Genomic DNA, 16,291 nt, shown 5'->3' with positions numbered 1-16,291 from the left:
AAGGAAACTCCCAGACAGGAACCCGTCACTTCCGTACCCGAATACCTCTCCAGCTACGCATGACCGGAACACTCCTTGTAAAATTCACTGGAAAATTCGGAGCCATCGGAAAAAATTCGCCGAAGCGTGAATCCAAGACCGTGAGCCTCGGGACGGCCGTAATTTGTCGACCCGGCAACCAGCCGGCAGTAATCCGGCCTGACGCTTGTCAAAAGAGAGAAAACCTACGCCGACGCAGGCAGCGTCCACGTAATGATATAATCAAATTTTGTTGATGTCTCAAAACGGGCGAAGAAAATGAGACGGGGTCAGTTAGAAAAATTGGATTTTAAAATGACGTGATACGTTGGAGCAGTACTGTCTGGTGGAGGTACCTTTGTAGCGTGTGAGTAGTCTGTCCTGACGCTAGAGGCGTGGGAGTAGTCTGTCCTGACGCTAGTAGCGTGGGAGTAGTCTGTCCTGACGCTAGTAGCGTGTGAGCAGTCTGTCCTGACGCTAGTAGCGTGTGAGTAGTCTGTCCTGACGCTAGTAGCGTGGGAGTAGTCTGTCCTGACGCTAGTAGCGTGTGAGTAGTCTGACGCTAGTAGCGTGTGAGTAGTCTGTCCTGACGCTAGTAGCGTGGGAGTAGTCTGTCCTGACGCTAGTAGCGTGAGAGTAGTCTGTCCTGACGCTAGTAGCGTGTGAGTAGTCTGTCCTGACGCTAGTAGCGTGGGAGTAGTCTGTCCTGACGCTAGTAGCGTGGGGGTAGTCTGTCCTGACGCTAGCGGCGTATTTAGAGTCGTCTGTCTAGTGGTCTATTGTGACGCTAGTGGAGTATTTAGAGTCTATGACCGCGATGGTAGCGTCTGTCTAGTTATCTGGGTGGATGCTAGTAGCGTCTGAATAGTACTTTGTAGTGGCGGGGCCGCATATGTTTATTAGACTCTGTCGATGTTATGTTAATGTTGTTTGTTTTCACACTAGTAGCGTCTGTCTAGTACATCGTCGTGGATTAGTGTGTCTAGTACATCGGTGTGGATTTAGTAACGTCTGTCTAGTACATCGTCGTGGATTAGTAAAGTCTGTCTAGTACATCGTTGTGGATTCAGTGGCGTCTGTCTAGTACATCGTTGTGGATTAGTAGCGTCTGTCTAGTACATCGTTGTGGATTCAGTGGCGTCTGTCTAGTACATCGTTGTGGATTCAGTAGCGTCTGTCTAGTACATCGTTGTGGATTCAATAGCGTCTGTCTAGTACATCGTTGTGGATTCAGTGGCGTCTGTCTAGTACATCGTTGTGGATTCAGTGGCGTCTGTCTATTACATCGTGGTGGATTAGTAACGTCTGTCTAGTACATCGTTGTGGATTCAGTAGCGTCTGTCTGGTACATCGTTGTGGATTCAGTGGCGTCTGTCTAGTACATCGAGTACATTGCAGCGCACACAAAGTACGAAATCCACAGTCTGATTGCACAAGATTATTCCCAGATTATTTCCAGATTATTTCCAGATTAAGATAAATAACTATTGATACAGACCACATATTGTGTACACATATTTCTACCCATGTTAAAAACAAAACTTTACTCCTCCCATGATCCACAATACTTTATAACTGATCTAGATCCAAAAGTCGTGCATACTTTAAAATCACACCAGAAAAACTATTTTACAAGATCCTTACTTACCAATTGATTAGTTTGTGCTTTTCCTTCCCCTCAAATACATCAATTTACAACCACCCCCCTCCCACCCTTTATGTCCAATATTATTCTAGAGTTCTGCCTCCAAAATAAACCACGGCCTCGACCTCTCTACACCAACGGTCTTGACACACTAAGCAGGGTCATCTTATGAATTCTAATTCACTTGTCGAGCATAAAGCTTGTTTACAGACACCCCCACCCCCGCCCCCACCCCAAAAAAGGCCCCACCCTGACAACCTCCCCACCCCATATAGAGCTGTAAGCTTACATCGTAGTCCGAGCGGTCTGTACTCTAAATGTCATTACATTTGCTTACACGACGGCCGAGTTATTAAATACACCCTTGCACCCCGGTGAATAACTCGATCGCTGCCCCTGCGGTCGTCTGGTAGATTCTCTCCCTTGGTTAAATTGAAGTTGACTAGTTTTAGTGCCGGCTGGTTAGGACTGTGATTAGCCAAAGCTTGAGGTGGGAACAGCCACGTTCAGATCCGGCAAATATTTGATTCAATTTAACGCCGACTCGAACTGGCTTAGTCGAATACATTAACAATCTGATTTGATTTCTTTGAACTGATTCAAAGTACACATAACAAAAATGTATTTTGATCATAATAGATTTAGTAGCGTACGAGAGGAAGAAAATAGTTTTCCTTATACTAGTTGCAAGCACATAAAATTGGTTTTGGTTTAATTTTAATATATTTAGTAGTTCACAAGACTGATTCGATTTGGTATTTTTAACTAATTTAAAGCAAATAAACATCCTACAGCTCAAGTTGTTGGCTTCTGTTTATTAACATACAACAGACTTAACAGCATGTAGACTCTAGGTGGTGACAACTGAGTTGGATGCATACAGACACGATTTCTGTTGATTGCTACAACAGATTTGACAGATATATCTGACGCTTAAGTTGATTGCTACATGAGATTTGACAGCATATATCTGAAATGCACGTATGCTCTGCTGTCAACAATCAGCCATGCAACAAATTGTGTTTAAACCGCGCTGTAAGGTTTGAAACGCTGATAGACGTCATGAACAGAAAAGTGGCGTATTTATTTTAGCTTGCTGTGACCGTCTCCACTGACCCGTCACTTTAGACACACCAGTTATCTACATGCAACTCGCCACATCTAATAACTGTGGAGCTCGCCTATATTACCTAATGATTGTGTGCACTTGATGCATGTAATAAACGAGAATAAGTTACACTCTGGGCTGTGGTCTACTATTAGAGCTAAATGAGATACAGTTAGAACACTTAAACATTACATTTAGGCATATCACGGCACATCGCGGCATATCACGGCATATCATGGCATATCAAACATATCACGCATATCACGCATATCACGGCATATCATGGCATATCACATTCACAGCCCTTTCACGCAGTTGAGTTGGTGCTGACACCTGTCTTCTAATTATTACTTTTATTGGGTTGGGGCGCTCTTGTCCCCCATTTTACATCGGGGCGTTCTAGTTCCACATTATATATCGAGGTGCCCTAAATAATTTTTTTCTATAAAGGCGTGCCGTAGTCCAAAGTTTTGTAATGAGGCGCAATAGTCCCACCTTATGGAGGCGCTTGTGTTTTCCTTTCTTTTTAGTCCAACGGTCCCTGGCTCCACTTTCTAGCGCGGTCCTAGAATCCTATTTTCTATACAGCGCAGTTCTACTCGTATTTTCAAGAACGGGCGCCCTGTCATACGGCCCTCAACTGGGTGCCATAAGCTGTTTACAATATGGACAGTAGCTACGTGTATTTTGTTAACAATGTGTCTAGTATTGAAAAGTCCTACAAGTGATTTTTAACATTTGGACCAGTATTCACATAAGCTATGTGATTGTTAACACTTGGACAAGTATTCAAATCAGCTATGTGATTGTTAACACTTGGACAAGTATTCACATCAGATACGTGATTGTTAACATCGCGACCAATATTCACATCAGCTATGTGATTGTTAACACTTGGACAAGTATTCACATCAGCTATGTGATTGTTAACATCGCGACCAGTAGGCCCTATTCACATCAGCTATGTGATTGTTAACACTTGGACAAGTATTCACATCAGCTATGTGATTGTTAACATCGCGACCAGTAGGCCCTATTCACATCAGCTATGTGATTGTTAACACTTGGACAAGTATTCACATCAGCTATGTGATTGTTAACATCGCGACCAGTATTCACATCAGCTATGTGATTGTTAACACTTGGACAAGTATTGACTGGGGCTCCCCGGACGCAATGCTTGCTTGTAAATCCAATCGTCGTATGTTCGATACGGACCGCCCTCAAGGCGTACATGTGCTCTGGAATATTCTGGAAAAACCTCAGATAATTTATCGTCTGATCAGCAATCGATCAGCAACGTGAAAGAAAAATTTTAACAAGCATGTGTTTAAAAGAAAGATGGCAGCTCTAAATTTTCTCCACGGCAGTCTCGGGGAGGATTCCGTCAATTTAAAGTTGACCAAGGGTTTTCCCCAGTACTTCTTGACAAGCATGGCTGCTAACGACAGCACTTCCGGTAAGTGACTGGGAGACGCCAGCTGTCAGCACGTGCAGAATGCCATTAAACAAAGTAGCACTGGGGGGGGGGTCGTCACATGACTGAATATTGGATTTCCAAACTGAGTTACGTGGAAGTGATTTGGCGGTAAGGGAAAGGGGGTCGGGCGATCAAACATTGACATTTTTAAAACCTTATGTCTGCTTAGTAAATAAATGAAAATAAATAAACCAAGATTCAGTAGTTGATATTGATCGTCTACAGATATTTAGCATACACAATTGAAGCTCTTTTACATTTTCAGGCTAGTTGGTACCTTTATGTGACGTGACTAGTGTATACGATGGGTTGGTCGTCTGCAGAATATCAAAGAGTCGTTCTGCCAACAATAGAAAGATAAATAGAATGGACAATCGTCTGGTCGTAGCAGGAAATTCAAATCACGAATGTAACTTGTATGGTAGGGCTGCAAATCATTTTAAACTGCTGGTGGATACAAGGTTTTATACTGCTGGTGGGTGGGTAATATTTTCACTTTCTCGTATACGGAGTATAGAAGAAGTATTGTAATCGTGCAAAAAATAGATTTAAAAAAATCTCGACATTTTAAACTTCCCTGAAACGGTAAACTTAATGTTGCAATCTTGTCTGTATGTCTCTGTGTGTGTGTGTGTGTCTGTGAACGCGATAACTTGAGTACCATTACATTACAACTAGGTTTACGAAATTTCATTTATTAGTAATACATCAAATGTGTAGTTTTGTTTCAACTTTTCAGCGATTTCCGTAAGTAAAATTTATTCTACTTTTGGTTTTTGAAAAGCCTATAACTCCAGTACTGTTTTTGATAGATAAAATTTCACATATATGTAAAAGATCTAATTCTGTGTTTTCTGTCAAATTGTGAGTATTTTCCGGTGACCGGAAGTAGAAATTACGCTATTTCTGATTTCTCAAGAAACGCACTTGAATTTATTTTTAACTCGATTACTCCGTCTTTCTTCATAAAGTACTATGTTGCGCGCTATAATACACATATTATTTACTCTTCACTTGGTGCGCAATTCATTTTTCTATGAGATTCTATAAAAAAATTTGATTAAAATCATGTCTATACCCCGAGTTGCCATCCCCATTTGTGTTTTATATTCGAGAAATTTTAGGGGAGATTACTCCTGCTTTATTTAGTCTACTGGTTGGTGGGCACAATGTTTTAGATTGCTAGTGGTTGGAAATGTTTTTCATACATCGTCACAAAAATGTCCTAACCCCTCCCCCTTTCTTACATCGTCACAAAAAGTCCCGACCCCTCCCCCTTTCTTACATCGTCACAAAAATGTCCTAACCCCTCCCCCTTTCTTACATCGTCACAAAAAGTCCCGACCCATCCCCCTTTCTTACATCGTCACAAAAATGTCCTAACCCCTCCCCCTTTCTTACATCGCCACAAAAAGTCCCAACCCATCCCCCTTTCTTACATCGTCACAAAAAGTCTCAACCCCTCCCCCTTTCTTACATCGTCACAAAAAGTCCCAACCCCTCCCCCTTTCTTACATCGCCACAAAAAGTCCCAACCCCTCCCCCTTTCTTACATCGTCACAAAAAGTCTCAACCCCTCCCCCTTTCTTACATCGTCACAAAAAGTCCCAACCCCTCCCCCTTTCTTACATCGTCATAAAAAATGTCCTAACCCCTCCCCATTTCTTACATCGCCACAAAAAGTCCCAACCCCTCCCCCTTTCTTACATCGCCACAAAAAGTCCCAATCCCTCCCCATTTCTTACATCGTCACAAAAAGTCTCAACCCCTCCCCCTTTCTTACATCGTCACAAAAAGTCCCAACCCCTCCCCCTTTCTTACATCGCCACAAAAAGTCCCAACCCCTCCCCATTTCTTACATCGTCACAAAAAGTCTCAACCCCTCCCCCTTTCTTACATCGTCACAAAAAGTCCCAACCCCTCCCCCTTTCTTACATCGTCATAAAAAATGTCCTAACCCCTCCCCATTTCTTACATCGCCACAAAAAGTCTCAACCCCTCCCCTTTTCTTACATCGTCACAAAAAGTCCCAACCCCTTCCCCTTTCTTACATCGTAACAAAAAAGTCCCAACCCCTCCCCTTTTCTTACATCGTAACAAAAAAGTCCCAACCCCTCCCCTTTTCTTACATCGTCACAAAAAGTCCCAACCCCTTCCCCTTTCTTACATCGTCACAAAAAGTTCCAACCCCTTCCCCTTTCTTACATCGTCACAAAAAAGTCCCAACCCCTCCCCCTTTCTTACATCGCCACACAAAGTCCTAAGCTAATTCCCCTTTCGCTTTTCTTTTCCAAAATGTGACGTCCAATATGGCTGCAACTTATTACAAAAGAAAACAGTAAGCTTGAAAGTTTGTCCTAACAAAAAAAAATCGTTTAACAACCTGGCTCAAAATGTATTCATACTTTTAATCATCTAGGAAATAATATTGTATGTTATATGTAAAATAAACTAAACAAACCTATTTACATGTAGATATAATCAGTGGCGTAGCGAGGTCGGGTGTCACCCGGTGCGGCACTTAATGGTGTCACCCCCCAGAGGCATAGAGACCCTTCCCAGGGACAAACTTTCAAATTTTCGATTTGCACCCCCCCCCCTCAAACTTTCGAGTTGCATCCCCCCTCAAACTTTCGATTTGCACCCCCCCCCTCGAGTTTTCGATTTGCACCCCCCCCCCCTCAAACTTTCGATTTGCACCCCCCCCCTCGAGTTTTTTTCTATATATTTTTCTATTTTTTGCCTTGGTGTCACCGCCCTAAATGGTGTCACCCGGTGCGGTCCGCACCCCCCGCCCCCCCTCGCTACGCCCCTGGATATAATAATATAGCTGTAATTGTCCTTTATCGAAACGGGCAAATGTTATACAACACTTAAACTTAGACAATTTAAACCAACCCCTCAACCTACCATCGTAGTCTCCACATTTTTAGACAGATATGATAAATAGATAAGCACAACGTTTCAGATAAATTGCTTGTCATATTTTAAACAGAAATAACTAGACCTACACTGGAATATATAAAGTTAAACGAAAATAAAAGATAATTAGTTGCCAACTTATTTATTCTGTCGGTTATGTTACATTGCTCTAAACCACCTGTTCCAGTTTGTTATAAAGCCATGATCCTTATATATGTATATATATATATATATATATATATATATATATATATATATATATATATATATATATATATATATATATATATATATATATATATATAATATAATAATAAATAATTATCTCAGTTATTGTAATTGACTCTCAGCCAGAGTTTTTTTCAGGCATCTCTTCGGAGGGGCCGAGCCCCCCCCCCCCCCTTCCCAATAAAATCTAGCAGTAAACAACAATAACGTGGTGATGTTGTGTACAAATATACACTGTACCCACCTGTACCCACAGTACCAGAATCAGCTAGACCAAGTCACATACAGGTCAGTCTACAATAGTTTACATGTTGGGCGTCCCTTTATCGAACGTAATGTTCATAGCCAAAGGTCGAAAACACAAGGTACGAACAATCCACGCACTAGACGTATTAGGTCGTGAAAAACAAATGGATTGTACAGATATACAGCACCTACACATATATCAACTAGGGGCGGAACTACCACAAAAAAAAAATTTAAAATATTCCAAAACAATGTTTTTAGTGTACCTTGACAGTGGTTTTGTAAAAAAATAAACACATCTACGACAGCAGTGATTGTTCTACAGTAACTATCGCACGCTGTTGCATAGAAAATGTATTTAAAGAATCTACATGAGCTGTAGTGTGAAAGTATGGGGGGGGGGGGGTCTAATTCGCCGCTGAATTCAGCATTATATTCCTTGTGCTAGATATGGTTTCTCAAAGTCTCCATTTTAATTCGGTCTAGAATTTGCCCGTATGTTTTGTATCTCGACAATGTCAACGTTATCTGTCTAGGAAATGTCCGTATGTTTTGTGTCAACGTTGTTCCTCTCTATGTATAACTTCCACCTTCCCTGCCTTGTCAATCAAAACTGTACGTGTATAATCAAGTTCTATCTATATATATAAAGCAAAGTTGTCGGGTGCCCGATAGGGCACTTCCCGGCGCCGCAGGCGCGTCAAATTTGGCACGATGGTGCCTTGGGGCGATAGAACACGAGGGCCGGTGACGGTTGGCCGAAAAGTCTACGGAGAGGGGGTCAAAACTGACCTCGACTGACCGGCGCCTTATATGGGCTATATTACGAAAAAAAATTTCCTCCGACGACCCCCCCTTGATATTTTGTGAGGTGGTAGGAGAACGTCTTGGGGTGTCACAAAAAACTCGCCATGTCCGGGAAAAATCGGGAAATGGGTCAAAACTGACCAGTCGTATTTCCCTATATAATCTTTGTATTTTACGGGAAAAACAGAGGGTCATTTCAAAACGGATTTTAGGGCACTTACCCTCTTTACATCCGGCTAATTTTTGGCATGTTTATAGGTAAATGGCTTGGCCGTAGGGCAGATCTGTCGGTCTCACTCAAAGCCCTCGACGAGGGCTAAAAAGTGACCGCGAGTGAAATTCTCTTTATATGAGCTCTATTACGAAAAAAAAATTTCCTCCGACGACCCCCCTTGAAATTTTGTGAGGTGGTAGGAGAACGCCTTGGGGTGTCACAAAAAACTCGGCATATCTGGGAAAACTTCGTAAAGGGGTCAAAACTGACCAGTCGTATTTCCCTATATAATCTTTGTATTTTATGGGAAAAACATAGGGTCATTTCAACGCGGATTTTAGGGTAATTAAACTCAGTATATCTGGCTAATTTTTTGCATACATTTAGGTAAATGGCTTGACCTTTAGGGAAAACTGTCGGTTTGACTCAAAGCCCTCGACGAGGGCTAAAATGTGACCGCGAGTGAAATTCTCTTTATATGAGCTATATTACGAAAAAAAATTTCCTCCGACGACCCCCCTTGATATTTTGTGAGGTGGTAGGAGAACGCCTTGGGGTGTCACAAAAAACTCGGCATATCTGGGAAAACTTCGTAAAGGGGTCAAAACTGACCAGTCGTATTTCCCTATATAATCTTTTGTATTTTATGGGAAAAACAGAGGGTCATTTCAACGCAGACTTTAGGGTACTTAAACTCAGTATATCTGGCTAATTTTTGGCATACATTTAGGTAAATGGCTTGACCTTTAGGGAAAACTGTCGGTTTGACTCATAGCCCTCGACGAGGGCTAAAATTTGACCGCGAGTGAAATTCTCTTTATATGAGCTATATTACGAAAAAAAATTTCCTCCGACGACCCCCCTTGATATTTTGTGAGGTGGTAGGAGAACGCCTTGGGGTGTCACAAAAAACTCGGCATATCTGGGAAAACTTCGTAAAGGGGTCAAAACTGACCAGTCGTATTTCCCTATATAATCTTTGTATTTTATGGGAAAAACATAGGGTCATTTCAACGCGGATTTTAGGGTAATTAAACTCAGTATATCTGGCTAATTTTGTGCATACATTTAGGTAAATGGCTTGACCTTTAGGGAAAACTGTCGGTTTGACTCAAAGCCCTCGACGAGGGCTAAAATGTGACCGCGAGTGAAATTCTCTTTATATGAGCTATATTACGAAAAAAAATTTCCTCCGACGACCCCCCTTGATATTTTGTGAGGTGGTAGGTGAACGCCTTGGGGTGTCACAAAAAACTCGGCATATCTGGGAAAACTTCGTAAAGGGGTCAAAACTGACCAGTCGTATTTCCCTATATAATCTTTGTATTTTATGGGAAAAACAGAGGGTCATTTCAACGCAGACTTTAGGGTACTTAAACTCAGTATATCTGGCTAATTTTTGGCATACATTTAGGTAAATGGCTTGACCTTTAGGGAAAACTGTCGGTTTGACTCATAGCCCTCGACGAGGGCTAAAATTTGACCGCGAGTGAAATTCTCTTTATATGAGCTATATTACGAAAAAAAATTTCCTCCGACGACCCCCCTTGATATTTTGTGAGGTGGTAGGAGAACGCCTTGGGGTGTCACAAAAAACTCGGCATATCTGGGAAAACTTCGTAAAGGGGTCAAAACTGACCAGTCGTATTTCCCTATATAATCTTTGTATTTTATGGGAAAAACATAGGGTCATTTCAACGCGGATTTTAGGGTAATTAAACTCAGTATATCTGGCTAATTTTTTGCATACATTTAGGTAAATGGCTTGACCTTTAGGGAAAACTGTCGGTTTGACTCAAAGCCCTCGACGAGGGCTAAAATGTGACCGCGAGTGAAATTCTCTTTATATGAGCTATATTACGAAAAAAAATTTCCTCCGACGACCCCCCTTGATATTTTGTGAGGTGGTAGGAGAACGCCTTGGGGTGTCACAAAAAACTCGGCATATCTGGGAAAACTTCGTAAAGGGGTCAAAACTGACCAGTCGTATTTCCCTATATAATCTTTGTATTTTATGGGAAAAACAGAGGGTCATTTCAACGCTGACTTTAGGGTACTTAAACTCAGTATATCTGGCTAATTTTTGGCATACATTTAGGTAAATGGCTTGACCTTTAGGGAAAACTGTCGGTTTGACTCAAAGCCCTCGACGAGGGCTAAAATTTGACCGCGAGTGAAATTCTCTTTATATGAGCTATATTACGAAAAAAAATTTCCTCCGACGACCCCCCTTGATATTTTGTGAGGTGGTAGGAGAACGCCTTGGGGTGTCACAAAAAACTCGGCATATCTGGGAAAACTTCGTAAAGGGGTCAAAACTGACCAGTCGTATTTCCCTATATAATCTTTGTATTTTATGGGAAAAACAGGGTAATTTCAACATAATTTTTACGTTACTTAACCTCTGTACATCATGCTAATGTTTTGCATACACTTCTATAGATGACGAGGCCGTATGGAAAAACTGTTGGTCAGACTCAAAGCCCTCGACCAGTGCTAAAAGATGACCGCGAGTGAAATTCTCCTTATATGAGATATATATATATATAAATAAATTGATCCCCTTAATATTATTTGAGGTCGTAGACCGACCCTGGAGGGTAACAAAAAAACTTTATTCCCGCCGGAAAAAGCCATTGTAGACGTTAAATATGTTTATATATCGTATTTTCTTATATAAGCATAGTAACTGTTTAAAAAAAAAGTAAACACAGACATACGTCATTCGGTTAATTTTCAAGGGAGGTAAACTTTTTAAATAATTATTTTTCAAATAATTGTATACTATTTTAAACAAAAACAGAAAACGACAAAGTGTAGCATTTGTTTTAGAAAAAAATACGTTGTTGATTAAGAAACGTATGATAATTAAATAAAAAATTAATTTTAAAAGTCAATGTAATATAAATTGTGAGATATACTGTTCATGGAACCTCTGTAGTTTTATTTCCATGTTAGTTATAAATTGCGTACTTTCGAATGCTTTCTCTGAAAGCGGAAAAGCGGATATTAAACAAGATACAACAACATCTTCTCTAAAATTAGCATTACTGTTTAGATTTAAGAACTCCACGCCTCATCCATCACCAAATAATTAGTATTCAAATTATCAAATGTTTTTGAAAACCTAAGCGAAGCTAGGCAGAATGCCTAGTGCAGGGGTCGGCAACCTTTTGAAGCGGAAGAGCCAAAAGTTACAATTTTCAAAATTTTCCTGGTTTTAAAGAGCCACTAACATTGTTTTTATTTCTAATATTTTATTTTTTTATTAAGATTATTAGTATTTGTACAAGGAGCTGGAGAGCCGCATCTTGATATCAAAAGAGCCGCATGCGGCTCGCGAGCCGCAGGTTGCCGACCCCTGGCCTAGTGTATGCATATTTCACAAGGTACGCTTTACGATGTCAAAAGTTTTCATGTTATTTTGTGGACATGGATATTCATATGTATACGGATAGTTGGATAATTAAAGAACTAAATGCAAGGTGGACATGGATATTGATATGTGTACGGATAGTTGGATAATTAAAGAACTAAATGCAAGGTGATATTGATATGAACACGGATAATTGGATAGTTAAATACATGCCCCTACATTACAGGTAAACTAAAACTAAGATGATAAGTTAAGTTAGTGAGAGGGCTAAATATTGAGCCGAACACTAAATGGTCATTATAATTAAAAAGGTCAAACTTCAGAGACTAATAATTAGACTTAGAATGTGATTAAAGTTAACAGCAATAAAACGCAAATGTGTTAAAAGAAAGTATTTTTTTTATACCATCAACACACACCCGTTGACCCTGTTACCGGCCACTAAATTCCCCCCCCCCCCCCCCTGCTCTCCAACGAAATAGAATTTTTATAAACAATATATACTTTTACCAATGTACCCCGGAGAAAAGGTCTGAAAGAAACACTGGGTGCAAGCCGTGCAGATGTACAGGTTGATGGTGTTCGCATGTTGTTATGACGGGGTGTGTTTACATCAAGAAGAAAGACATGCGTTGCCTTGATCGTAAGACTAGACATTACAAAAATCATCCTTACTGCTGCAGTAGAGCGACCCTGAATTCTCAATGTCGAGAGTTATAACACAACTAAGTCTCCGGCTAGACAATATCAAATTTCTTTAAAACATCAAATCTTATCTTGTCTTTAATAACATAAAAACAGAAGAAAGAAAATTAAAATTGAAACACCTTATAATGCTAGTCTATATTTAAAACGTAGAGTGTAGCATGTCTATTAATTCTAAGTGTTCTCGTGAATAAAGTTAATTCAGCTTACCTTCGGAATCAATCACTCGTATCAGATCGAAGAGGTTAAACAGCTCTTGTTCACTAATTCCCGCGCTAAGGTCTAGCAGACCACAGCACTAGCAGACGTCTCGCGCTGGCATCGGTGCCGCGGTTTTTTCTCGCGCTAGGGAGCAGACGGCTGAGAATTGGAGGTGACCTTTGACTTTCCGTAGCTCCACACAAATTGTGACGAGTGTACATGAGTAACTAGACTCACCACAAGAGATTGTGGTCACGTGATTGGTAACTAGATTCGCCAAATGATTGTGGTACGAATATTGGTAACTAGATTCGCCAAATGATTGTGGTTCGAATATTGGTAACTAGATTCGCCAAATGATTGTGGTACGAAGATTGGTAACTAGATTCGCCAAATGATTGTGGTACGAAGATTGGTAACTAGATGCTAAATGATTGTTGTCACAAATATTGGTAACTTGATGCTAAATGATTGTTGTCACGAATATTGGTAACTAGATTCGCCAAAAGATTGTTGTCACGAATATTGGTAACTAGATTCGCCAAATGATTGTTGTCACGAATATTGGTAACTAGATTAGCGGAATGATTGTGGTACGAATATTGGTAACTAGATTCGGCAAATGATTGTGGTCAAGTGATTGGTAACTAGATTCGCCAAATGATTGTGGTGACAAAGATTGGTAACTAGATTCGCCAAATGATTGTGATCACGAATTTTGATAACTAGGCTTTCAACGATAAAGTGTAAATTATACGAAATTATCAAATTCTAAAGGTTTTTGAGAAACCTGAAATAAAGTAAATTACCATTTCTTTTTGCTGGAAATCGTTCAAAAGTTGAAAGAAACCTACGAATAGGATCTGAAACTTAAATTTGAAATTTCGTCCTCCGATATGAAAAAGTACTCAATCATCATGTTAAAACTCTCACACACACATACACACACACACAGATAAACACACAGACACTCACGAACATACAGACAAGATTTAAAAAACTGGATTTTTTCCCGACTCAGGGCGGTATAAGGCGTAGATCTAGAGATTTGACAAAATTCCGAATTCGATTTCCTTCACGATTACAATACTTCCTCCTAAACTCCTTGTACGAGAAAAAAATAAAGCAGGATTTATCTCCCCTTAACTTTCTCGCATATTCTTATATAACAGTAATGAGGGTGGCACTTCCAGTCAAGCGAAAAGGACTACTTCCGGTCACCGGAACTCACATAAAATTTGGCAAGATAACGAAACAAATTACATTTAGCTATGTATAAAATTTGCTTTACCTAAATAAACTGTACTTACATTTTCAATATATTTTTACTCACCAGAAATTGAGTAAATTACCACTTCCGGTTATCGGAGGTGACTTAATGATTAAAAGTTATCCAGGAATAAAAATCTTGTACTTATTTATGAAGTTTGGTCAAATATCACTTCCGATTATCGGAAATCGTTCAAAACTTTTAAGATATATGCGCATACAATGTAATACTTATTTGTGAAATTTCGTCCACCTACCTAGAACAGTGATCAAGTTATAAGCTTTTAAGAACCGGAAATAGACTAGGTGCCACTTCCGTTCACCGGAAACCTTTCAAAAGCCGTTAAAGTTAAAAATTAGAGATAATATCTATATATGAAATTTCCTCAACAACTGAAAAAGGTACTCAAGTTATCTTTTTTTGAAAATCTCGATTTCGATTATTAGGTATGAATTTTTTGAAAAAATGATTTTAAAAATATGGCAAGCGATAAAAATATAGTTACATTTCAAAAAATTAAAGCGTTTTGAGAACCATCGATAACACTCATTTTTATATTTTTATATCGAATATAAGCAATTAAAAAGCCGTTAAGAATTATTTTATCAATTCAAATATTTTCAAAAACTGCCCTCAACCTCCCCTTGAAGTCAACGGGAATGGCCAGGGAGAGTAAAACAATAAAAGTCAGAACTATTGTTTTTTATGATAAATTACACAATATTGATCTATTGTTTTATAGCGTAGTATTGTATTTATATTAAATAATATAACATCCAGAAATCACCACAGCACACAGACTCTACTAATGCAAATTTTTTTTAAAGTGTTTGCTAAATTTCTATTATATTACTAGTAATTATTTCTTTGACTATTTCTAGCCTTAAAGAAACCGGAAGTAATTTTGTACTTATTACACAAATGTCATAAAATATTCAATTTTCGTTCCAAAATATTCTTTCTTGCATAAGAGAAAGTAAAAAAAACAGGGGAAAAAAGGGAGGCAACCCAATAAATGTAGCATTTTATTTTCCTCGATTATATCCCTTACATCTTCAACCTAATACATATTTGATGTGCTTGGGGGAGTATAGAGGTGCGAACATCGGGATTTCTCTATTGAACGGATCTTGAAATAACACCAGAAGTTAAAGTTAGCGCGACGCTTTAAAGAGCGCAGTCTATCAATCTTCACATGTTCAATGAATGATTATATTTGTAGTTACATTTTCTTCCAAAGTATTTTCTTCTAATATTCCATTGTGTAATTTTTAATATCATTATTTTCATTTTCTGAATTTGGTACGTATAGAGGATTTAACTGAGTCTTAATCCTTGTAACTTACTCAACTACATAGATCTAGATCTTGGTCTCTTAGATCTAGGTTCTAGCTAGGGTCTATTTTTGTTGGGATCTGCAATGTTTACCCGTAAGGACTACATTAATAATTGTTGGCATGGACTAAGAACGTGCTTAACGTAACTTTCGTCTTCTCAGAACACTAGCATTTTTACAATATATTAAAATCAAAGCTCAAATATTAGACGCTAACACTTTAAATCAAAAGCACAATCATCTTATGCAGGAAACTTTAAAAAATAATTACTTTAGTGCTATATGTAAGTCAGTGGCGTAGCCAGGATCGTCTCAAAGGGGGGGGGGGGGTTCCAATTTTTACCCGGGGATAAACTTTCGATTTGCATCCCCCCCTCAAACTTTCAATTTGCAACCCCCCCTCTTATACTTTATATATATACTGAGGGGTCTATGGGGGGTTATGACCCCCCTAACCCCCCCTGCCTACGCCACTGATGTAAGTGCTTAATTTAGTACATCCGCCTCTATAGCCTAGGCGTGTTTTTATCTTTTCACATTTCAAATACGAAATTTGATTGGTATTTCCCCTAATTAATAAAAGTAAAGACTCCTCGTTAGACCTAACGAACCATTGGGTGGATGAAGTGGAGTTCATTTGTTTCTTGACCTCGGTATATAATGTGGTCAGAACTATGCCCAGACACCTTTACTTTCCCTAGCGTGAGTTAGATAACCATCAGAGATGGGTGGACT

The 16,291-nt window shown here is 39.5% G+C and overlaps 1 protein-coding gene across 1 annotated transcript in view; it reads right to left on the bottom strand.

Moving 5' to 3' along the window:
- LOC131943730 (calcitonin gene-related peptide type 1 receptor) overlaps positions 1–13,013 on the bottom strand; it is a 95,545-nt gene extending 82,532 nt beyond the window's left edge. The window contains exon 1 of the mRNA XM_059303952.1: positions 12,960–13,013. The gene's annotated coding sequence lies outside the window, so the exon portion shown is untranslated. The remainder of the gene's footprint in view (positions 1–12,959) is intronic.
- Positions 13,014–16,291: the final 3,278 nt, after the last annotated feature.

Source organism: Physella acuta, unplaced genomic scaffold (assembly GCF_028476545.2).
Source record: "Physella acuta isolate Inbredline_101_S28 unplaced genomic scaffold, ASM2847654v3 ptg000466l, whole genome shotgun sequence".
Classification (NCBI taxonomy): Eukaryota; Metazoa; Mollusca; class Gastropoda; family Physidae; genus Physella; species Physella acuta.
This window is presented reverse-complemented; position numbering and strand designations above follow the sequence as displayed.